Raw genomic sequence first — 24,480 nt, forward strand, 5'->3', positions numbered from 1 at the left:
AGGTTCCTCTTTCCAAACAGTTTCTGCCCAGCATACAGGAGTAACACATATTGTTTTTCACATTGTTTTTGGAAGTATAAATAACACTTAACTGTGTATATTTGGCTTCTTATATATGTATAATGCCTGTGGGATGAGTGATGGATAATTTCTATCACAGGAAAACCTGAACAAACTGATGACCAACTTGAGAGTCAACTCACCTCACTTTGTCGCTGCATCACATCCACAATGAGACTAAGACTCCAGGGACGATGGAGAATCACTCTGGTCATGCACAAGCTGCAGCTGTAATGATTGTGCTGGAGGCATGGAGAATCTGCAGAAGAGGCTTCCCTAGCAGGATCCTGTATGGAGATTTCAAGCAGAGAGGAGTATGCTTAATTTTGATTAGGGGATTATGTTAAATGTCAAGGTCTTATATAATATACTAACTTGTGGGTAAAAAAAAAAAAAAAAAAATTATATATATATTCAAAATCGTGAATAATAAATGATACAACAGCATGAATTTGCTTTAATACTGTGACCAGATGCCGTATCCTAGAAATCCTGCTGCTATACACTGAGGTCAGTTTATTGACAGCAGAAAAGGAGCAAGAAAAACTACTGGGATCTCTGGACATTGATCACAAGCAGTACAAGTTTGGACATACTAAGTAACATGTTTTAAAATTGCCTAGGAAAAAATGATGTGTCAAACCATTTCTCTCTCTTTTCTCATTTAATAAGTCTCTAAGATTAGAATTTCCATTATTTGCAGGTGTTCTTTAAAAAGCTGGTCTCCTGGGTACTCTTGAAGAGATGAAGATGGCCGTCTTGCTCTTATCATTACTAGGTATTCAGCAAGATCTGGTGTGGTATTCTCTCAAGAATTGAGATTCAGAAGATTGTTGAGCGCAGGTTAGAAATGAGACTCTCAATAAATTTGAGGATAAACAATGTTAATTGGTTTTAAGATATTAATATGTACCATTACGTTGCAGAGATTCACTGCTTGTCATTCAGTGGAATATGCGATGCCTTCATGGGTGTCAAGAGGTGGCCCTGGATGAAACTCTGCTTCAGATCAAACCACTGCTGAGATCTGCTGGAAACAGAGAAAGAAATGGCCAACATGAAGGAAGAATTCCTAAAGTTGAAGGAGGCTTACGCCAAATCCGAAGCCCGTGAAAGAGCTTGAAGAAAGATGGTTTCTCTTCTCCAAGAGAAGAATGACCTGCAACTACAAGTCAAACTGCCAGCTTGTGACATGAGTTTATGTATGAATTCATGTAACACAAATTGTATTTAATCATACAAAACGTTATCTGTAAACAGGAACAAGATAATCTTTGTGATGCTGAGGAGAGATGTGAGGGTCTAATCAAGAACAAGATCCAGCTTGGGCTAAAGTCAAAGAAATGACTGAGAGGCTGGAGGATGAAGAGGAAATGAATGCAGAGCTGACTGCCAAGCAAAACGAAAGCTGGAGGATGAATGCTCCTGAGCTCAAGAAGGACATTGATGATCTTGGAAGCTCACTCTGGCCAAAGTAGAGAAAGAGAAACATGCCACTGGAGAACAAGGTCAGTTTTCAACATTGAGCATGTTAGAGAAACATGAGTGAGTGTGTAAAACGTTCCTTGATATATTTATACACTTCTACAGGTTAAAAACCTCACAGAAGAGATGGCAGCTTTGGATGAGATCATTTTGCTAAGCTGACCAAGGAGAAGAAAGCACTGCAGGAGGCCCATCAACAAACACTGGATGATCTCCAGAGTGAGGAAGACAAAGTCAACACACTCACTAAAGCTAAGGCCAAGCTGGAGCAACAAGTGGATGATGTGCGTAGTTTGTTGATACTTCTGATGTAAATTAACTATGACAAATTGCTAAATAAAATATTTACTATTGTCCTTTCAGCTCGAGGGTTCCTGGAACAGGAAAAGACTTCGTATGGATCTAGAGAGGGCAAAAAGGAAGCTTGAGGAGACTTAAAGTTGACCCAAGAGAGTTTGATGGACCTGGAAAATGACAAACAACAACTAGAAGAGAGGCTTAAAAAGTGTGTTTTACTTTATCAGTACTATTGTTGTTACTTGTCTGTTTTGTTTGGTGATTGCTTAAGAAAATTCTATATTACTGCAAATTATGTATTGCAATTATATTATTATATATTCTGAAACACAGAAAAGATTTTGAGATAAGCCAGCTCACTAGCAAGATTGAAGATGAGCAGGCAATGGCAGCCCAACTCCAGAAGAAACTGGAAGGAGTTGCAGGTAAAACTTGATGATTCTTAAAAAGATGGGTCGGTTAAACAGTTATGATTTCTAACTTTCTTTAAATTTCAGGCTCGTATTGAAGAGCTTGAGGAAGAGCTGGAGGCAGAGAGAGCCGCTCGTGCCAAAGTTGAGAAACAGAGGGCTGATCTGTCCAGAGAACTGGAGGAGATCAGTGAGAGATTGGAGGAGGCTGGTGGAGCCACTGCTGCCCAGATTGAGATGAACAAGAAACGTGAAGCTGAGTTCCAGAAGCTGCGCAGAGACCTCGAAGAGGCCACTCTGCAACATGAAGCTACCGCTGCTACACTGAGGAAGAAACACGCCCGACAGTGTGTATCTGATCTGGGAGAGCAGATTGACAACCTTCAGAGAGTCAAGCAGAAGCTGGAGAAAGAGAAGAGTGAACTCAGATTGGAGCTGGGCGATGTGGTCTCCAACATGGAGCAGCTAGCCAAAGCCAAAGGTGATAAATTTTTATCCCCATGTTAACCTCAGGTGTTCATTAACTTTTTGTAGTAACTTTTAATTCACTACATTCAATCTATCAAGGCAAACCTTGAGAAAATGTGCAGGACACTTGAGGACCAGATGTCAGAATACAGAACAAAATATGAAGAAGGACAGCGCAGCATCAATGATTTTACCATGCAAAAAGCTAAGCTACAAACTGAGAATGGTGTGTAAAATATTATTTTATTATGTATTGTTAGATAAATGCCCAAATCACATGCTTCTGTAATGCAATTGTTATACTTATATTAAGGGGAGCTTTCTAGACAACTGGAAGAGAAAGATTCTTTGGTCTCTCAGCTAACAAGAGGCAAACAGTCCTACACCCAGCAGATAGAGGACCTTAAGAGACAACTAGAGGAAGAAATCAAGGTATATATGTATTTTAAAATTCATTACCAACAGTGATTTACATTTTTATATAGTTGACAGGACATTTTCCATCCTCATAGGCTAAGAATGCTCTGGCCCATGCAGTTCAATCTGCTCGTCATGATGCTGATCTGCTGAGAGAACAATATGAGGAAGAGCAAGAAGCCAAAGCTGAGCTACAGAGGAGTCTGTCCAAGGCAAACTCTGAGGTGGCTCAGTGGAGAACAAAATATGAAACTGATGCCATCCAGAGGACTGAGGAACTGGAGGATGCTAAGTATGAACTAGGAAATAATTGGGTTTTCAATGAAAAATACCATACCAACAATTGACTATTTCTGTATTTTCATAAAGGAAGAAGCTAGCTCAGCGTCTGCAAGAGACTGCAGAGGAAGCTGTGGGAAGCTGTCAATGCTAAATGCTCCTCACTGGAGAAGACTAAACACAGGCTGCAGAATGAAATTGAAGATCTTATGGTGGACGTGGAGAGATCCAATGCTGCTGCTGCTGCTCTAGATAAGAAGCAAAGAAACTTTGACAAGGTGAATTAAACACACTTAATCTGTGGATAAATAATATTTCAGTATTCATGAAGCTCCCATGGTAGCTAATCAATTAATAATATATCAAACAGGTCCTGGCTGAATGGAAGCAGAAATATGAAGAGTCTCAGAGTGAGCTGGAAAGCTCCCAGAAGGAGGCCAGATCTCTGAGCACTGAACTGTTTAAACTGAAGAACTCTTATGAGGAGTCTCTGGATCATCTGGAGACCATGAAGAGAGAAAACAAGAACCTCCAAGGTGAAATTGATTTAGTATTCATCTATGCTTTCACATGTCACATAAATAATATATTTATCCAGACTTTTGTTTATTAACCACTACTACCTAATAAACAGAGGAGATTGCTGATCTCACTGAACAAATTGGTGAGAGTGGGAAAGAACATTCATGAACTAGAGAAAATTGTAAGCAGTTGGAGCAGGAAAAAGCTGAAATTCAAGCAGCTCTGGAAGAGGCTGAGGTAAATTGTGTTGTGTAATGTTCAATTTCTGGATATTTAAGGTGTACATGTAATTTAAACATACATGGTAAAAGTGGAGTCGTCTTGATTAAAAATATCTCATCAACTGACAGGGTTCACTTGAACACGAGGAAGGTAAGATCCTGAGGGCCCAACTGGAGTTTAATCAGGTCAAAGCAGACATTGAACGTAAGCTGGCTGAGAAAGATGAAGAAATGGACCAGGCCAAGAGGAACCAGCAGAGAGTGGTTGATACCCTTCAGAGCTCACTAGAATCAGAGACTCGCAGCAGGAATGAAGCTCTCAGACTGAAGAAGAAGATGGAGGGAGACCTCAATGAGATGGAGATTCAGCTCAGCCAGGCTAACAGACAGGCATCAGAAGCCCAAAAGCAGCTCAAGGGTCTTCACGGACATCTTAAGGTATGCTTTACAAACAATTTGTAAAGGAAAAGGAAATCTCAAAATTCTGCAGTCTCTTCATAATGTATGTGACATTTATCCTTCACAGGATGCCCAGCTGCAGTTAGATGATGCACTGCGTGGTAATGATGATCTCAAAGAGAACATAGCCATTGTAGAGAGACGCAACAATCTTCTGCAAGCTGAACTGGATGAGCTGAGATCCCTGGTGGAACAGACTGAGAGAGGAAGGAAGCTGGCTGAGCAGGAACTGCTGGACGTCAGCGAGAGAGTTCAGCTCCTACATTCTCAGGTATGGACATCTATCTACATATCCACGCTAACCAAAACTTTAAAACCTCTCTTAGTACACAATATCATCTAGAGACTATATTAAAGTCAGTGCTGTCCATGTTTAGAACACCAGTCTGCTGAATCAGAAGAAGAAGCTGGAAGGAGATAATACTCAGCTTCAGACTGAGGTTGAGGAGGCAGTGCAGGAGTGCAGGAATGCTGAGGAAAAAGCCAAGAAGGCCATCACTGATGCTGCCATGATGGCAGAGGAGCTCAAGAAGGAGCAGGACACCAGTGCTCATCTGGAGCGCATGAAGAAGAACATGGAGCAGACCATCAAAGACCTGCAGCACCGCCTGGATGAAGCGGAGCAGATCGCCATGAAGGGAGGCAAGAAACAGGTCCAGAAACTGGAAGCAAGGGTAAGCTGCTGATGTTTTTGGAAACATATGTTTTCCCCGGAGTTTAAAATACTTATTTTATTTGATTAGCTAACCGTCTTACACATCTCTTAGGTCAGAGAGCTGGAAAATGAGGTGGAGCTGGAGCAGAGAAAGGCAAGCGACTCTGTGAAGGGAGTCCGTAAATATGAGAGACGCATCAAGGAGCTCACCTACCAGGTGATATTCTCTTTCAAATAAATGTCCTTGTATTCATACCTTCAATATAATTTTCACACAGTAAAGTCACTGTGTACACTTTTTGCAGACTGAGGAGGACCATAAAAATCTGGCACGTCTTCAGGATCTGGTGGACAAACTCCAGCTGAAAGTCAAGTCCTACAAGAGAGCTGCTGAAGAGGCGGTATGCTTATGACAATTCTTATTTCTTTTTTCTTTTACAAATCCTAAAATTTAGAACACCTTAATATAAATTGGTACATAAAAAAATTGGTTCATCAGATTTTGAGACTTAATTTCTAAACCCTTATCAACCACAATATATTGTTGTTTAGGAGGAACAGGCCAACGCTAACCTGGGCAAGTTCCGTAAGCTTCAGCATGAGCTGGATGAGGCAGAGGAGAGGGCTGATATCGCTGAATCTCAGGTCAACAAGCTGAGAACCAAGAGCAGAGACACTGGCTCTAAGGTAACAAAATATAGTCATCACCAGCAAAGCTCAATTAAAATCTGGATTACTTTTATTCTTAAATTATGGTCAGAGATTTTAAAAAAGAAAACATTGGGTGGATTTTTACATTATAAAATGTACACACACCTTTAACTTGTAAAATTAATTTTGCATCCAATGACCTTAGTAGTTTTTTTTTGCAGAAACAGAGCTGATGCTTAACTAAACATTCTAACAAACAAAAAATAACTTTTTTATAGTTATTTTCTGCTAGATATCCTCATTCATGTCTGTTCCTCTCACAGAAAGGGCACGATGAAGAGTGAAGCTCTCACATGGATCTTTCTGAAAGGCTTGTTCAGTGTGGCTCAGTGTGATTATAGTTCTGTAGAATAAAATGAATGTGCAAGTAAGTCACCTGCTTCTGTGCTATTTTTTTTAACACGATGCTGTTGCATTTACATTGGGGGGAAATCACACCTCTTTTTAATGGAACCATATATTAAAATCGTAAGACTTGAAAATCAAGTGCATAGAATCAGAAATAAATAATATTAAAAAGCTTATGCAAAACCAGAAGCTTTACATTACTATTAAAACAGAAAACATTCTCAGAATTGTTTGTTTTTTAATTGAACTTTTTAAATGATTAAATCAGGTTACAATAGGTTATATTGTTAATGTATGGTTCTGTTCCATTCACATTCATTGATTGAATAATTGAATTGAAAGGACTGAATAAAAGATAAAAACAAAAATTTACCTTTCAGTTGAAAGTGCACAATGTTCCTAATTTGGAATATCTCAGGTTAGGTTGTTTAGAGTGTGTGTTGTTTTTTGTGTGTGGGCAGTAACATTGTGTTAAAGAAGCGCTAAAAGACAGTAATAACTTGAATGTAATACAAATGTTTTAGCTGATTTCTTACCTTAAACAGAAGAGGTCTCAGGATCCTTGTGGCCCAACCCCATGGCTCACTTTTAATTATCAAATTAATCCTTATTAAGATAATTTAGGGCAAAATAATTGTGTGTGTGTGTGTGTGTGTGCGCGTGCGTGCACTGGGAATTGTAGAAGTAATTCAAGGTGATGAGCAGGTCAATGATAGGCAGATGATTAAAGGTGGAGTCAACCCTGAACAGCTGAGAATGGAGAAGTGAAGGGAGGAAACCAACTATTCTGCCCCTTGAAATAATACCATATAGAATGCATGTTATTTAAGGCTTCAATGGCTGAATTGCTAATTGACCGTTTTTAATGTGATGGAGTAAACATGGTGAAGCTTGCTACCTTGACATAATTAATGAGGCAATATCTTGAAATTTGCCCTTTTATTGGACAAATGGTTTGCAAATATGTGAACAATTGGAGTATTTTTATTGCCATATTTTAAACTTTACTCTTTTTTTTACCGCTAAATTTACCCTCATATTTACCCTCATTAAACCCTCATATTTTGAAAGCTCTTCGATCTTTTAAAACAAATCTAATAATAAAATCCACCTTGTGATCAGCAGCACATTGTTCTCCTCTGTTGACACGTCAATGCAGCCAACAAGTGTGCCAACATCTATAACTAGATGCTCTTATTTATGTGCATGGAGCCCTTTACAAAAGACAGCACCTGCTTTACCCCAGATCTCAACATGTGGGCCGAGCTGTCCTCAATCGGCCAGAAGCACTCGGGGAGAATTTCACACTGTTATCTTTATACTCAAGGGCAAACGGAAAGAAAAATAATTGTCACACAAACTGAGGTAAAGGTATATATTCTCGTTGTGTGATTGGCGCCAACAGGTTTAGTTCATTGCCCAAAGGTCAATTCACTTCATGAACATAATACAAATGACTTTATATACTTTCTTAATGATTTCCCCTAAGTTTGTGTGCTCTGAATTTTAAAACACATTTTAGGTAATATCCAAAAATAATACTCTATTCAGCCTCTGTATTTCCTAAGCGTTATAATTACACTCAAGTGTGACCATTTGTAAATCCTTAAAGAATCTCACGGGAAATCTTAGGAAGTGCCTTCAGAGGGTTTCATAATAAACACCCTTCAGACTACTAGACACTTTAGCAGCAGGTGTTGAGGTGGCGAAGTATTAACACTCATCACGCATTTCTTGTTAGTCTGAGCATCTTGACCCTTGACTTATCAGCTTGTTGGTCTTAAGGTTACAATGATGCAGCCAGTATCAGTCTGCAGGAAAGCTGCTCTGCAATTCAATGCTACTTAAGCAAGCTTGTCCAAGCTTGAATGCATCTTTGTACTTGAAATGAAATAAATTGGGCTGAGAGAATATATATATAAGAGCAATGACTGCCTTTGGTTATGGACAGAATCTCTACAGAAAGGTCACTTGCTCTCTGTCAATGGATGTAGTTGGGTAGATCATGCAAGCTGTGCCTCTCAATCAAGGAGAGGCACTCAACAGGAATGTCACAGGGATATCTGTATGCTCAAGTGTACAGGGAAGAAGACAAATGCTCCATCACTGGTACAGCCCAAACTGAAATATTCACACCAGCTAGACACTGACCTTGACCAGGCCCAGGCCCATCCAATAACTGTTAAACAGGTGAGGCCTCTAGTGGAAACCAAAGGAATAGTCCGTGCCTATTGAGTTCATCTAATTTTTCTAAACAAGACATAAAGCAAAGACATTTGGAGACAGATAACATTTTGGATTTTCCTATAAATATTATGGATATTTTAGCAAAATTGTTCCTGGCTATTTATCTATGTTTTGTCATATGATAACAATACAAAAACATTACAAACAACTGTAAAGTTATACAATGTACTGCTTAAAAAAGTAAATGTTTTATGTTTTGTTTTAAGTTTCATTTATTTTCCTCTTATTTTTATATGATGATACATATAAATGTGTTTCTAACATTCATATTTACAACTCAATAACCATTATTGACTCTGAGCCTGACATGAATGACACACAATACCACATTAAATCACCCCCACTTTTCCCCAGCATACCCTACCCATCCTTCCTAACCAAACTGAGCGAGCTGGGTGCTTTGTGTGATGCCAACAACCATATTTAGAGGAACAATTGCATTATAAAAGGAGACATGACACGTTTTCAATTGTGTCATCGTTATCAGACTTTTGTGCGGTAAGTTAAAGGAGCTTTGATTCTTATTACAAATTAACTTTAAAGCTATAGTCAGTAGTCATAGTGTCACTGACCTTGGGAATTGTGTTGCCTGGTACTACGGTTTCTTATCTGTAGTGATCAGTAGTAGAAATTACACAATGTTTATTTTCTTTGTTTCTTGTGGAATTAGAGCTTTGAACCATCCGTCTCTGAAGAAGAGCACAGTGGAAGTAAGCAGACTGTAGTCTTACCTAAAATATAATATTCATTTACTTAATTTCAAAACTAAATACATGCTGGTCATGTCACTTTAAATAAAGTTCACTTGAAATCCAACAGAAGGGTGAAAGATGGGGGATGCCCAGATGGCAGAGTTTGGAGCTGCTGCTCCGTACCTCAGGAAATCAGACATAGAGCGTCTGGAGGCCCAAACTCGCCCCTTTGACATGAAGAAAGAATGTTTTGTTCCTGATGCTGAAGAGGAGTACCTTAAAGCATCTATTGTTAGTCGAGATGGTGATAAAGTCACATGTGAGACTTCGAAGGGAACGGTAAGCCTTAATAATCTAATACCAATACTAATACTATCTAATAGTATTGGCACTGTGAATAAAAAATGGATTTTAATGTTGTAACTAACAATAACAAAAAACACAATAACTCATAACAATACATGATTTATTAAACTGTGAAAAATTTTATAATGCATCTTTAGCTTGTCTTTATGTAACTTTTATTCTTATTTGTAAATTGCTAAGGATTAAACTCTGCTACATGCACAAAACATAAAAGCAATCTTGACTGCGTACAAAATATAGACAATGGCTTGATTGTCAGAACTTTGATGTTCCCACAGACAGTGACTGTGAAGGAGGCTGACATTCATCCTCAAAACCCGCCAAAGTTCGATAAAATTGAGGACATGGCAATGTTCACCTTCCTGCATGAGCCGGCTGTGCTGTTTAACCTCAAAGAGCGTTACGCAGCCTGGATGATCTACGTGAGTCTTAAAACACTCACACATTGACTTTATCACATATGAGCAGATCTAAACCTGCTGTCCATCTCTTACAGACCTACTCTGGGCTCTTCTGTGTTACTGTGAACCCCTACAAGTGGCTGCCAGTGTACAACCAGGAGGTCGTCATTGCTTACAGAGGAAAGAAAAGGAGTGAAGCTCCTCCTCACATCTTCTCCATCTCTGACAACGCCTACCAGTACATGCTGTCAGGTGCTTACTAGTTGTTGTGCAAATGTAATTATGTATATTTAAATAAATTACTGTATATAACTTTTCTAGATTAATAATAAATATCTTTCAAGTCTAAATCTTTCAAGTTATCTATTTTAAAACAAAACATTTCTATTTTGCAGACAGAGAAAACCAGTCAATCCTCATCACGTAAGACAATTAAAAGTTTTAATTAGATGCAAAGGTGTAATGAGATAAGACAATGTATGTCTGCTCTAAGACTGGTTTATGTTAACAGTGGAGAATCTGGTGCTGGAAAGACTGTGAACACCAAGAGAGTCATTCAGTACTTTGCCAGCATTGCAGCTGGACCTTCAAAGAAGGACACCAGTGATAAGAAGGTAAACTGAGGAGATCTGAATTTTAAAAAACGTAAAACTTATTGGACTGCCATTGTGTCTGACTGCTATTCACCATACACAAATTTCAGGGTACTCTGGAGGATCAAATCATCCAGTGCAATCCTGCTCTTGAGGCCTTTGGCAATGCCAAGACCATCCGAAATGACAACTCATCTCGCTTTGTGAGTGGACAATGCTTTAAGTTCACTTTAACTTGCTTTATTGGCATGACATTTGTATAAATTCAAGTAAAGTTGCATTTTATAGATTTTGTGTTGGATTTCATGTTATAAATACCACGTTATTTAAATATAATATCCTTTTTTAACAGGGCAAATTCATCAGAATCCACTTTGCTGCCAGTGGCAAGCTAGCATCTGCTGATATTGAGACTTGTAAGAATGATCTTTGGTTATTTACTAGTTTGTCTTTTATGACGTCTACTGGTGTGTTTGTGTGTGTGTACCTATTTTCGATATAATTTGTAACCAGAACTGAACTTACAAGTGTTTATTTGTAAATTGCTTATAAAAACAGCAAACTATAAAATGTCCTCATTTAGGCACAATGCTTACTTTGTGAAATCTATGAATAGATCTTCTGGAGAAGTCTCGTGTGACTTTCCAGCTCAAGGCTGAGAGAGACTACCACATCTTCTACCAGATCCTGTCTCAGAAGAAACCAGAACTATTAGGTGGGCAAAAAGAGTGTTACAAAATCACAAATTTTGTTCTTAAAAAGTCTTACAATACTAATGTGCCTTGTGTTTTTTCTCTCAGAGATGCTGCTGATTACAGCAAACCCTTACGATTACACGCCTTCATTTCTCAAGGAGAGACGCAAGTGGCTTCTATTAATGATGCTGACGAGCTGATGGCTACGGATGTGTGTGAAATAGCTAGAGAATTCCCATTAATAGATCTTGACATTGTATGTTTTGTAGAATTAATGATATGCAAAGAAGGTATAAAGAAATAGAATTTTACTTGAATTTTCTTTAGGAAGCGTTTGATGTTTTGGGCTTCACGCAAGAGGAGAAGAATAGCATCTACAAGCTGACCGGGGCCATCATGCACTACGGCAACATGAAGTTCAAGCAGAAGCAACGAGAGGAACAGGCAGAGGCTGATGGGACTGAGGGTCAGTGTTAGGAGAAACTGCAAACAGGATGCATACAGTTATTGAAAGAGATTAATTTACATCAACCATCTTATTATTGATGACAGATGCTGATAAGTCAGCTTATCTGATGGGCCTGAACTCTGCTGATCTCATCAAGGCTCTGTGCCACCCAAGAGTTAAAGTAGGAAATGAGTGGGTCACCAAGGGACAGAATGTCCAGCAGGTGGAAGATACTTCATGATACCATTAACAAACTGTTCATCAATCTGTTACAACCAAATGTTTATTTCTATGCAGTGAGACTTCATTTACTCTTCATTTAAATCCCACAAAAAGGTGTACTATGCCATTGGAGCTCTTTCCAAATCAGTGTACGAAAAGATGTTCCTCTGGATGGTTATGAGAATCAACCAATCCCTGGACACCAAGCAGCCTCGCCAGTATTTCATTGGTGTGCTGGACATTGCTGGGTTTGAGATCTTTGATGTAAGTATTTGATGTTGTTTCCTATCGGTCCGTTCCAGTTGTGAATTTACATGAATCTAGTCAATTCAACTGTCACCATTAAGCAAGGTTTCTGGGTTGTTCCAAATAAAACAAGTGCAGTGTACGTCTTAAAAGTTATGTAATGCTAAGGATGGTCTTATGCTATACAATTATTTGAGGTATAGTTGTTTGTAGCAGGTGGTAATGGATGCTAAAATGTTGTAAAAAGCTTTTATGATTATGTTACCATTTAGAATATACAGAAAAGGATTGTGTACATATAGACTGGTATAAACTGTAACTTTGCAACATGGCTCTATGTTTTCTACCCACGTTGACAACAATGTGCTGCAGTTCAACACTTTCGAGCAGCTGTGCATCAACTTCACTAATGAAAAGTTGCAGCAGTTCTTCAACCACCACATGTTTGTGTTGGAGCAAGAGGAATACAAGAAGGAGGGTATTGAGTGGGAGTTCATTGACTTTGGCATGGACTTGCAGGCTTGTATTGATCTCATTGAAAAGGTGAGTTTTATTAATTAGTAGATCTCAGATACTTGATCAATAATGCTTAGCTAATTAGAATGTCCTTTTTATTGTTTTTTAGCCCATGGGTATCATGTCCATCCTTGAAGAGGAGTGCATGTTTCCCAAAGCCAGCGATTCAACATTTAAAGCTAAGCTTTATGACAACCACTTGGGGAAATCAAACAACTTCCAAAAGCCCAGGATTGTCAAGGGCAAACCAGAGGCCCATTTCTCCCTGGTTCACTATGCTGGTACTGTGGACTACAACATCAATAACTGGCTGGTGAAGAACAAGGATCCTCTCAATGAGACGGTTGTTGGTCTCTATCAGAAGTCCACCATGAAACTGCTGTCTAACCTGTTTGCTAATTATGCTGGTGCTGACTCAGGTGTGTTAAGGGGGAAATACTTGAAACAAATAATGATTTAATGTAAAGTTCTTACTGAGAGAAAAAAAATGTTTCTTTAAATAGCCACGGAGGGAGGAGGTGGTGGTGGCAAAGGAAAGGAAAAAAAGAAAAAGGGCTCCTCGTTCCAGACGGTGTCTGCCCTTCACAGGGTAACACATATTGTTTTTTGCACTGAAATTACTAACATACTATGTATATTTGACTTTAACAACATGACAACCTAATACATATATGTTGGATGAGTGATGGAAAATTTCTGTCCACAGGAAAACCTGAACAAACTGATGACCAACTTGAGGTCAACTCACCCTCACTTTGTGCGCTGCATCATCCCCAATGAGACTAAGACTCCAGGGGCGATGGAGAATCCTCTGGTCATGCACCAGCTGCGCTGTAATGGTGTGCTGGAGGGCATCAGAATCTGCAGAAAGGGCTTCCCCAACAGGATCCTGTATGGAGATTTCAAGCAGAGGTGCTTAAGAATATAATAAATCAAATATTCAGCTTTCAGGGTCTCCTATTCAGTTTTCTGATCTCTTTGTTGGTAAAATATGCCACAACAGATACAGTATCCTGAACCCTGCTGCTATCCCAGAGGGTCAGTTCATTGACAGCAGGAAAGGAGCTGAAAAGTTATTGGGTTCTTTGGATATTGACCACAACCAATACAAGTTTGGACATACTAAGGTAGTAGTAATTGCTGTCTAGATTTTGTGTAATTCTCTGTGAAGTTGTAACACATTCTTCTATCCCAGTTTAAACATACAAGTTAAGCTACTAAAAAAAACAAATCGGCTCAGCATTGCTGACAGAGTTTGACAGACTGCTTATTATGTCTATGTGTTGATCATATATCAATGGAATAATCTTTTTTAAGGTGTTCTTTAAGGCTGGTTTGTTGGGTACTCTTGAAGAAATGAGAGACGATCGTCTTGCTCTTATCATCACCAATCTTCAAGCTAGATCACGTGGTCTTCTCTCAAGAATTGAGTTCCAGAAGATTGTTGAGCGCAGGTATATCTTTATTCTAGAAGTTCCAGAAGAAAGCCTCTTGTGCTACAATATGAACTATAAAATATTTTGTGTCACACCGCAGAGATGCCTTGCTTGTCATTCAGTGGAATGTACGTGCCTTCATGGGTGTCAAGAATTGGCCCTGGATGAAGCTCTACTTCAAGATCAAACCACTGCTGAGATCTGCTGAAGCAGAGAAAGAAATGGCCAACATGAAGGAAGAATTCCTGAAGTTGAAGGAGGCTTACGCCAAATCTGAAGCACGTAGAAAAGAGCTTGAAGAAAAGATGGTGTCTCTTCTTCAAGAGAAGAATGACCTGCAACTACAAGTCCAAACTGTAAGCTTGTTATTTACTGAAATAAAAAAAAATGTTTCATTTAAAATGTATAGTTACAAAGACATTAATATGAATCCAAATCATGTTCTGTATCTGTAATCAGGAACAAGATAATCTTTGTGATGCTGAGGAAAGATGAGAGGACTGATAAAGAACAAAATCCAGCTTGAGGCCAAAGTCAAAGAAATGACCGAGAGGCTGGAGGATGAAGAGGAAATGAATGCAGAGCTGACTGCCAAGAAACGAAAGCTGGAGGATGAATGCTCTGAGCTCAAGAAGGACATTGATGATCTTGAGCTCACTCTGGCCAAAGTAGAGAGAAAGAGAAACACGCCACTGAGAACAAGGTCAGTTTTCAACACTGAACATGTTAGAGAAACATGAGTAGTGTGTAAAACGTTCATTGATATATTTATACACTTCTACAGGTTAAAAACCTGACAGAAGAGATGGCAGCTTTGGATGAGATCATTGCTAAGCTGACCAAAGAGAAGAAAGCTCTACAGGAGGCCCATCAACAAACACTGGATGATCTCCAGAGTGAGGAAGACAAAGTCAACACACTCACTAAAGCTAAAGCCAAGCTGGAGCAACAAGTGGATGATGTGAGTAGATCGTTGACACGTCTGATGCAAATCATGCATGAAAAATTGATGAATAAAAAACTTTGTTTTTGTTGTTCCAGCTCGAAGGTTCCCTGGAACAGGAAAAGAAACTTCGTATGGATCTGGAGAGGGCAAAGAGGAAACTTGAAGGAGACTTAAAGTTGACTCAAGAAAGCGTGATGGACCTAGAAAATGACAAACAACAACTAGAAGAGAGGATTAAAAAGTGTGTTTTCCAGAGGAATAAATTGTATTTCAACAATACTCATCATATTCTGATATTAATCTAGTTACTATTTTCTGCAACACAGGAAAGATTTTGAGATCAGCCAACTCAATAGCAAGATTGAAGATGAGCAGGCAATGGCAGCCCAACTCCAGAAGAAACTGAAGGAGTTGCAGGTAAACTTGATTCTTAAAAAGTTGAACAGTTGGACTAAGAAATTATGTAACTTTGGTTTTCCTCATATTACCAGGCTCGTATTGAAGAGCTTGAGGAAGAGCTGGAGGCAGAGAGAGCTGCTCGTGCCAAAGTTGAGAAACAGAGGGCCGATCTGTCCAGAGAACTGGAGGAGATCAGTGAGAGATTGGAGGAGGCTGGTGGAGCCACTGCTGCCCAGATTGAGATGAACAAGAAACGTGAAGCTGAGTTCCAGAAGCTGCGCAGAGACCTTGAAGAGTCCACTCTGCAACATGAAGCTACCGCTGCTACACTGAGGAAGAAACACGCAGACAGTGTAACTGATCTGGGAGAGCAGATTGACAACCTTCAGAGAGTCAAGCAGAAGCTAGAGAAAGAGAAGAGTGAACTCAGACTGGAGCTGGACGATGTGGTCTCCAACATGGAGCAGCTTGTAAAGGCAAAGGTGATGAATATTATGTTAGAATGTTAGAATTGTTGATTGCATTTCATCACTTCAGGTGTTCCCAAGAATTATACTTTTAAGTTTATTCAACTGGTTTATTACATGTAATGTATTTATCTATGCAGGCAAACCTGGAGAAAATGTGCAGGACACTTGAGGACCAGATGTCAGAATACAGAACAAAATATGAAGAAGGACAACGCAGCATCAATGACTTTACAATGCAAAAAGCAAAGCTACAAACTGAGAATGGTGTGTACTCTTTTGGTGCAGTAAAAATTCAAGATCACACTTTGTGTAATGTAATGGTTATACTACTTCACAGGGGAGCTTTCTAGACAGCTGGAAGAGAAGGATTCTCTGGTCTCTCAGCTAACAAGAGGCAAACAGTCCTACACCCAGCAGATTGAGGACCTTAAGAGACAACTAGAAGAGGAAATTAAGGTATGTATATGTATTTAAAAAAATGAAAAAAAGAGAACTTTATTTAAAAACAGTCCATTGCATTGTTATACACATTTGACAGGATATTTTAAATCCTCATAGGCAAAGAATGCTCTGGCCCATGCAGTTCAATCTGCTCGTCATGATGCTGATCTGCTGAGAGAACAGTATGAGGAAGAGCAAGAAGCCAAAGCTGAGCTGCAGAGGAGTCTGTCCAAGGCAAACTCTGAGGTGGCTCAATGGAGAACAAAATATGAAACTGATGCCATCCAGAGGACTGAGGAACTAGAGGATGCTAAGTATGAGCTAAGAAATAATTGGGTTTTCCATGAAGAATTGCATACAAACAATTGACTGATTCTGTTTTTTCATAAAGGAAGAAACTTGCCCAGCGTCTGCAAGATGCAGAGGAAGCTGTGGAAGCTGTCAATGCTAAATGCTCCTCACTGGAGAAGACTAAACACAGGCTGCAGAATGAGATTGAAGATCTTATGGTGGATGTGGAGAGATCCAATGCTGCTGCTGCTGCTCTAGACAAGAAGCAAAGAAACTTTGACAAGGTGAATTAAACACACTTAATCTGTGGATAAATAATATTTCAGTATTTTTGAAGCTCCCATAGTAGCTAATCATTTAATAATCTATCAAACAGGTCCTGGCTGAATGGAAGCAGAAATATGAAGAGTCTCAGAGTGAGCTGGAAAGCTCCCAGAAGGAGGCCAGATCTCTGAGTACTGAACTGTTTAAACTGAAGAACTCTTATGAGGAGTCTCTGGATCATCTGGAGAACATGAAGAGAGAAAACAAGAACCTCCAAGGTGCCCTTGATTTATTCAGTCTTCTAAGCGTTTACGTATTCATCACAAAATTGAATTATTACTTTTGACATTCTATGCATTAAAAGGAACACTCCCCTTGTTTTGGATATGGACTCATTCGCCAACTCTTCCAGAGTTATAGTTTTGGAATCTATTCAGCCAATCTCCATGTCTTTCGATAACATTTTAACATAGCTTAGCATAGATCATTGAATCCAACTAGACCAGTAGCATTGCATTCAAAAATGAAAAAAAGAGTTTTGATACTTTTCCTATTTAAAACTTGACTCTTCTGTAGTTCTATTGTGTACTAAGACCGGCAAAAAAAAAAAACTTGCGATTTTCTAGGCAAATATGATTAGGAGCTATAGTCCCATTTCGGTGTAATAATCAAGAAAGTTTGCTGCCATACCACGGCCGTAGCATGTGCAGTAATAATACACAGTGCGGTAGTATGCTAAGTTATGCTAAAAGTGCTATTGCCAGTCCTGGAGTTCAGCTGAATAGATCCTAAAAATGCTAAATCTCAACTTATTAACTCTGGGGAAGTTGGAGAATGAGCCTATTTCCAAAAAAGTGGAGTGTTCCTTTAACCTATATTATCTGTCCTAATAAAGAGGAGATTGCTGATCTCACTGAACAAATTGGTGAGAGTGGAAAGAACATTCATGAACTAGAGAAAATTCGCAAGCAACTGGAGCAGGAAAAACTGAAATTCAAGCAGCTCTGGAGGAAGCTGAAGTATATATATATTTTTTTACTATCTTATATATATCTATCTTTATATATATATATATATATATATATATATATATATATATATATATATATATATATATATATATATATATATACATACATACATACATATATACATACATATGTGTTTGTGTGAACATGCCTTTTAATAACTATGTTAACTGATTTGTTAGGGCTCCCTGGAGCATGAAGAAGGAAAGATTCTTAGAGCTCAGCTGGAGTTCAATCAGATCAAAGCTGATATTGAACGTAAGCTGGCTGAGAAAGATGAAGAGATGGAGCAAGCCAAGAGGAATCAGCAGAGAATGATTGATACCCTTCAAAGTTCACTAGAATCAGAGACTCGCAGCAGAAATGAAGCTCTCAGACTTAAGAAGAAGATGGAGGGAGATCTCAATGAGATGGAGATTCAGCTCAGCCAGGCTAACAGACAGGCATCAGAAGCCCAGAAGCAACTCAAGGGTCTTCATGGGCATCTCAAGGTATGCTTTACCAATAATTTATAAAGCAAAAAGGAAATCTCATAAAGTTCTGCAGTATTTTTATACTGTATGTACATTTTTTGCTTCACAGGATGCCCAAATGCAGTTAGATGATGCTCTACGCAGTAATGATGATCTTAAAGAGAACATAGCAATTGTGGATAGACGCAACAATCTTCTGCAAGCTGAACTGGATGAGCTGAGATCCCTGGTGGAACAGACTGAGAGAGGAAGGAAGCTGGCTGAGCAGGAACTGCTGGACGTCAGTGAGAGAGTTCAGCTCCTGCATTCTCAGGTATGGACATCTATCTACATAACCATGCTAACCAAACCTTTAAACCCTCTCTTAGTACACAATATCATCTAGAAACTGTATTAATGTCAATGCCGTCCATGTTTAGAACACCAGTCTGCTGAATCAGAAAAAGAAGCTGGAGGGAGATAATACTCAGCTTCAGACTGAGGTTGAGGAGGCAGTGCAGGAGTGCAGGAATGCTGAGGAAAAAGCTAAGAAGGCCATCACTGATGCTGCCATGATGGCAGAGGAGCTGAAGAAGGAGCAGGACACCAGTGCTCATCTGGAGCGCATGAAGAAGAACATGGAGCAGACCATCAAAGACCTGCAGCACCGTTTGGATGAAGCTGAGCAGATCGCCATGAAGGGAGGCAAGAAGCAGGTCCAGAAACTGGAAGCCAGGGTTAGTTTCTCAAACTCAGTTCTTAATTTTAATATCGATTTTAAATTCAATTTCAAGCATGTGAATTTAAAATAAGTTTTGGTTTGGTTAGGTCAGAGAGCTGGAAAATGAAGTGGAGCTGGAGCAAAGAAAGGCAAGCGAGTCTGTGAAGGAGTCCGTAAATATGAGAGGCGCATCAAGGAGCTCACCTACCAGGTCACTTTCTCTGAAATAATGTCTCTTTACTTATGAAAAGATGTTATAAAACATCACAAATTGTGATAAAGTCTATTTATGTCATGTGACTATAAATGCAGACTGAGGAGGACCGTAAGAATCTGGCACGTCTTCAGGATCTGGTGGACAAACTCCAGCTGAAGGTCAAGTCCTACAAGAGAGCTGCAGAGGAAGCGGTATGTTTAAAATAATTTCAATAATAATTTTGGCATTTTTTGAAAAATAAAGAAATTACAATTGTGCTCATGTTTTTAAAAAACAGGCATGTCAGAAAAATTTGCTAAATTTATTAGACTTGGGTTGCACAAAATGTATCTGATTTTAAAGATGCAGAGTGAAATATAATGTACATAACTATTACTTCAGATGTGTATAAAGACATTGCATCTACATACACTGTGAGTCCCATTACATGGAAGTTGCCACCATATTTCTATCTTGCAAGAAATGTCCCCTGCACTGCGTGATATCACTGCTTCTGCTGTGGCCATGGTTTGGTAGCAAACCTCCTTGATTATTATGCTGGAATAGGAGTATAGTTTCAGACCCGGGATTGGCTGAATGGATTCCAAAACAGTAAAACTCAACTTATTAACGCTGGGGGAGTTGGAGAATGATTTTCAAAAAAAGTGGAGCGATTCTTTAAGAGAGCTGTACACAGGGAACTGAGCAGTTGGTTGCAGTATGCAAACTTACCACTACATGCCGCTAAAATTTACATGCTGCACCATTTTATTTTGATTTAATAAAATTAAGTCCTCCATGTGTTTTTCAGGAAGAACAGGCCAATTCAAATCTGACCAAGTTCCGTAAGCTTCAGCATGAGTTGGATGAGGCAGAAGAGAGGGCTGATATTGCTGAATCTCAGGTCAACAAGCTGAGAGCCAAGAGCAGAGACACTGGCTCTAAGGTGAGCTTCAATCAGTATACAAACGTTAAAAGATTGGCAGATGTTATGCATGCTTTAAAAGTATATTTTAAAGGAAGCTAAACTTTAAAGCAACTATTTGACTGAATAAAATATTTTTGTATTTTTTTTAAAGATGATATGGTAAGTTTACACATTGACAAGAAATATGGAAAAATTAGAAAGTATTTTTAATAAGGTAAATAATCTTACATCTTTGTCTTTTACTTCTTTGAAACAGAAAGGACATGATGAAGAATGAAGCTCTTCCCTCTCTCAAAAGCTGGTGTGTCTTTTTGAATCCATTAGTCTCTAGGTCAATAGAATAAAGACATGTGCAACCTGAATTTGTCACATTGTGTTTATACTAAATTGGCATCATCACAAGATAAATAAGCTGTGTCTTACAGAACTTATCAAATTAAAAGTAAATTCAAATACTTGCTAAAACCTTTTTTCATCAGACATTAGCTGGCTGTTCTAAATTGCCATTGTGTCAAAATTGGTTTGGAGCTCCGTTTCATGCAGTTCTGAGTATTAATGAGCAAAGTAAAAATGCCTGCAATGAAATCCACATCATCTGCTGGTCGGTCTCCCTTAACTCAGGTTATTAAATATTGTCTGACCCTGAACACACAACACATGTAAAAAAATTCCAATCAATATAAAATCAATAGATAACATACATTATACAGTTAACTTACCTTTTCTTATGGTCCTAAAAAACAAGATATCAGAAGCGAGAACTGTCCAGTACAGAACTACTCGGTGGGCAGGAGGGATGTGTAAAGTGCCTATTGTTGCTCAAGGTGATGCAGTGGCTCAAACAGACGTGTTGAATAGAGGAGGAGTTGGGGAAGGGAGGGGGTTACTCTTGAGAGGATGAAGAAAGGAGGATGAATTTTAACACTTGTCACTTGAGCTATATTAAGAGCTCCATAAAGCTTAACACATACTATATATGAGTGGGGCCTCTGACGCACATACTGTATTGTAAAACACCTTTGAGCATTAAAAAGAGTTTAAGGATGTAAAGACTTGAACATAGAAGCTTGAAAATGAGACTTGGGGCCAATTTGTGCATTAACATTTTTGAACGAGACGTATCCTTAGCTTTTAAAAGATCAAGGTAGCTAAACAATATGTCATGTACGGCACTGGGGAGGCATTGTTCTCCCTCAATAGGTCATGTAACTTAAGTAGTAAGAGTTCATGCCAGAAAACGGACATCTACTGATGTCCTACATACTATGTCTCAAAGCATGACACCGCCCTTCCATCAGAGGAATGTAACAGGTTATCTTTGTCGTCAAGGCTAAAGTAAAGGAAACAATGCAGTGTAAACAAGACAACTTGAAGGGTATGGCCCCTCGGTCAGCTCTCTGAGGGACAGTGACAGCCATCAACCACGCTATGTGCACTAAGTGCTCTGAAGCATATGGGGGCTATCCGTCAAGTTTTCATCATGTGCACATGATGTAGCAGATGCACAATGCATTTAGACCTATACTGCCTCGAGTGCCTTTTTGGAGGGGGGAAGGGGGGTATTTAAATAAAAATCTATTTTGTCCAGGTCTATTATAGCGTTAAAACGGAAATCGTTTTAAATATTTTATGTGTTTAGATGTTTCATGTTTTGGATACATGCATGACATATAGTATATGTAGTGTATATAGGATCATACTTGACATATCAGCTGCACACTGAACTCATGATCTTGGTTCTTTGGATGCTCCAGTCTATCGTGATAACATGCTGATGATCATGATGATTGCAGTATACAGCTACAGCCACCAGAGGGTGTCATTACAGTAGATTCTATTATTCTGTTACTTTGGTTTTAAATACAAGGGTGTTATCAACATAACTGAGAATGAATTTCAACTTTCCATTGGAGCAGCGTTTGAAGTGATGATGATGATATCCAAAATGATTTGAGAACGTTCCAAAGATGATCTGATGATTCAATTTACACCAAAAGGTGTCATCTGATTGATAGCACATTTACTGTTTACTGTAGTTTATTTATTTATTTTTTTAGTTCGCAATAACCTTGTTTTGAACCCCACTCTATATCTCACTGAAACTATAATAAGAATATCACTTAACTTATTCAGACAAGAAAATGTCTTTTCTTGCCACTGTTGCATTTAATTTACAGTTTAAGAATTACACTACTGCATTAAAAGTTAAAAAATATCAGCAGCAAAACTAGATGCATGATATAAAGCCGAGACACAAAAGATTCCTTTGTTACCCAACAGATGCAAGACCATTCTATACCACAGACAAAAGGAAGCTCAGATTACAGAACTCAGCCATAAGGTGCCACCGTTTCTTCCATTCTTACTCCTGAGTACCGATAAACCAGGGTGAGCAGACAGCTGAGAATGAGGCACTGTAGAGGATGAGGGGCCTAGAATAGATTGCCCAAGTGTTAAGACTAAGTAAGGTGCTTGTTGAGAGGGTGCAGAATAACTGAGAGACGAGAGGTCAAGGCAGGCCCGAAACCTCACAAAAGGTTGAGTGATGGCTCACGCGGCTCCCCTACAAATCAGTGCTGTACACGCAGACCGTTTAGAAATGGATTTGACCTGTTCATCAGGTTTATTTTCTGGAATAAGATGGAATAATAATTGTAACAAACAAGTGATAGCACCATCATATGACAGTACCTGCACAACTGCTATAATGTTTTCAGAACATAATCTCTAAACACACAAATTTCATTTTGCATCTCACAGAATTTATAAAGTATTTGTGCATTTGTTTTAGCAATCTTACTAAAGTTAGAAGATTGATGAATGACAAATGAATGAACACGAATCAATCAGTGGTTCATTTGAAGGACTGCACATGAACTTGTTACAACCTGTTAAACACAAGTGATGGATTTATCATTGGGTAGTCAAGAAAGGTCATAGCTACAAACAAGAACAAGCAAGGGAGTTGCAGCTGTCTCTGCATTAGGCGAGAACAAAAGGTCGCAAATATCCATTGTTGCCATTACAGCTGTCTACTGACAATTTTACTGTTCCGTGACGGCCATCTTGCTCGTGAGGCATTGTTACCTTGTCTTTATCCTTGAGCACAAAGATAAACCTGTGAAATTCCTAGTGCGTGCCTCTCTCTCTTTGAGGACAGAAAGTGATACACAGTTCTAGAAAAGCATCCTAGCGCAGCTGAAGCATATCATGTATACGTGACAAGAAATATTTGCACTATCCCTAATGTGAGACAAAACACTGTCAGCAAAGCAGACGATTGTTGGTGGAATCTGTTAATTAAGCTTTGCATGACTGTGATTTGATTTAATATAGATTCTGAGAAAAAGGTGTATCTGTGTTGCATTACACAAATGTGTTAAACACCTGCAATGTCCTGTCCACCCCAAAAAAACAAAAACAAAAAACTTGAGTGCACATTTAATCAGAATATGTGATATCTAACAAAAAATAAGTACGAGATAACACAAAATAAAATAACATGTATGGGACAGAAATAGCACCATTGTGATTTGGATCCTTTCTGATCTTTCATGCTCCCACCATGCACCGCATGCTAAACTACTCTGATTGACACAAAGATTTTTTCAGGCTCCCAAAACAGCCACACACACAAGTGACTGGGACCAAATACAGAGAGTAAACGTCACAGTCATTGTGCCTCTATATAAAGAGATACTTTACAGCACAATGTTGCAAGCTCACATCATTGTACCACCTAACGGTAAGATGGTTTGTATTATTAAAGTATTGATTGCTTTACAGCAGCACAGATAATTGAGTGTAAGTTGTTCATGAGGACTGAATAACAGAATAGGATGAGTTTTCATTAATGATCTTTATTTTTCATTGCAAGGACTTGGACTTGATTGGATTTTGTCTGGTAAGGAAGGCTTTTATGATCACATTTTTTATGCAGCATTTTCATTTTGAATCGTATTTACTGATAAAGCAATAGCTAAAATAAAAATGGGTATATATTGTGGACATACTCATGACAATTATATTTGTTACATATTTATAAAATTACATTATTAGATATGTTTTATTTCTTGTTTTTAATCGCAAGCAAGTTTAGAGAAGTTGGCATCTTTGCACCAGTCCGATTAAAAGATGGGGGATGCTCTGA

The 24,480-nt window shown here is 38.8% G+C and overlaps 3 pseudogenes; 2 read left to right on the top strand and 1 right to left on the bottom strand.

The window, feature by feature from the left end:
- LOC122329976 overlaps nt 1–24,480 on the bottom strand; it is a 98,580-nt pseudogene that overhangs the window by 7,336 nt on the left and 66,764 nt on the right.
- Nucleotides 2,791–6,355, top strand: LOC122329972 (annotated as a pseudogene).
- On the top strand, nt 9,041–20,692 carry LOC122329967 (annotated as a pseudogene).

Source organism: Puntigrus tetrazona, chromosome 24, assembly GCF_018831695.1.
Source record: "Puntigrus tetrazona isolate hp1 chromosome 24, ASM1883169v1, whole genome shotgun sequence".
NCBI classification, from domain to species: Eukaryota; Metazoa; Chordata; class Actinopteri; order Cypriniformes; family Cyprinidae; genus Puntigrus; species Puntigrus tetrazona.